At 55.3% G+C, this 1,261-nt stretch overlaps 1 protein-coding gene across 3 annotated transcripts in view; it reads right to left on the bottom strand.

Annotated features, from left to right (window-relative positions):
- Window positions 1-644, bottom strand: part of ATG5 (autophagy related 5) — a 63,194-nt gene extending 62,550 nt beyond the window's left edge. For 2 of the 3 annotated variants that reach the window (XR_001554279.1, XM_015858735.1), the window contains exon 1: window positions 546-644. The gene's annotated coding sequence lies outside the window, so the exon portion shown is untranslated. Of the gene's footprint in view, window positions 1-357; window positions 383-545 lie in introns of those variants that run through there. The other variant, XM_015858736.2, reaches the window with a different exon arrangement.
- Window positions 645-1,261: the final 617 nt, after the last annotated feature.

Below are 1,261 nucleotides of genomic sequence, written 5' to 3'. Positions count from 1 at the left end.
CCTACCTGTGTGACGTGGTGTAGGGAGCCTGCTTTGGCAGGGGGGATGGACTCGATGATCTCTAGAGGTCCCTTCCAACCCCTACAATTCTGTGATTCTATGACCCACAAGGATCACCAATTCCAGCTCCTGTCTCCACACAGCACCACCCAAAATCCAAACCTTACCCCTGACAGCACCCTCCCAATGTATCTGGAACTCCAGCAGCTCAGTGCTATAACCACCACCCTGAGGAGCCAAGGTACCCTGTGTGTCAAACCACAGCGGCCTTCAGCTCTCGACTTCCCCACCTACAGAGCGTGCAAGGAGCACACACGCCGTTCCCCAGCCCGCCCTAGCACAGGCCCGAGGCCTTACCCCCGCAGCTCCGCACACCGCGGGGTGTCACAGCGGGACACCGGGGTGAATCAGCAACACCGGGGCGCACACGGGAGCACAAGGAGGGACGCTACAGCAGCGGCCCCTGCAGCAGCAGCCCCATAAGGTGCGGGCAGCGCCCCATAGCTGTAAACCAGGCCCCAGGCACTAAGAAGCAGCACCGTTACCTGCACGCAGCCCGCACCAACTCTCCGCACCCCCACCTTGCCGCGCATGTGCCAACCACTTCAGCTCCGGAATCGGTTCCGCCCGACTCTGGGCGGAACTTCCGGGGTGGTGCTGGAGGCGGAGGGGGCGGGAGGGGGCGGTTGTTGTGGTGCGGGGCAGCGGCCACATGAGGGCGCTGTCAGGAACAGCCTGAGAGACGGAGGTTCTCTCGTGTAATCAGTGATAGAACTAGAGGAATGGTTTTAAGCTGCGCCAGGGGAGATTCAGGCTGGACATTAGGAAGTATTACTTCTCGGAAAGGGCAGTCAGGCATTGGAATGCACTGCCCAGGGAGGTGGTGGAGTCACCAACCATGGGAGTGTTCAAGAAACGTCTGGATGTGGTGTTGATGAATATGATTTAGCTGGGAAGTATTGGTAATGGTTGGACTAGATGATCTTCTAGGTCTTTTCCAACCTAATTCTGTGATTCTGTGACATATTGATTCAAAACCAGGTAAACTCAACATTTAGCTGAAATCACTAAAATCAAGTTACTGGAAAACTGAAGTAATTTTGCATTCAGCACGGTCCACCTCAGAGTATAGGGAGGATGGAACACAGTACACGCACTTTATGCTCCCAAGTGGCACAGCAGAGCTGCCTGGCAGTAGAAGCAAGAGATTCTTCTAACATTCCCTTATGTTCCTAAATACAAGCAGGTTACACATGCTCTG

Source organism: Coturnix japonica, chromosome 3 (assembly GCF_001577835.2).
Source record: "Coturnix japonica isolate 7356 chromosome 3, Coturnix japonica 2.1, whole genome shotgun sequence".
NCBI lineage: Eukaryota > Metazoa > Chordata > Aves > Galliformes > Phasianidae > Coturnix > Coturnix japonica.
Note: the sequence above shows the minus strand (reverse complement) of the source record. Positions and strands in the feature narration are given on the sequence as shown.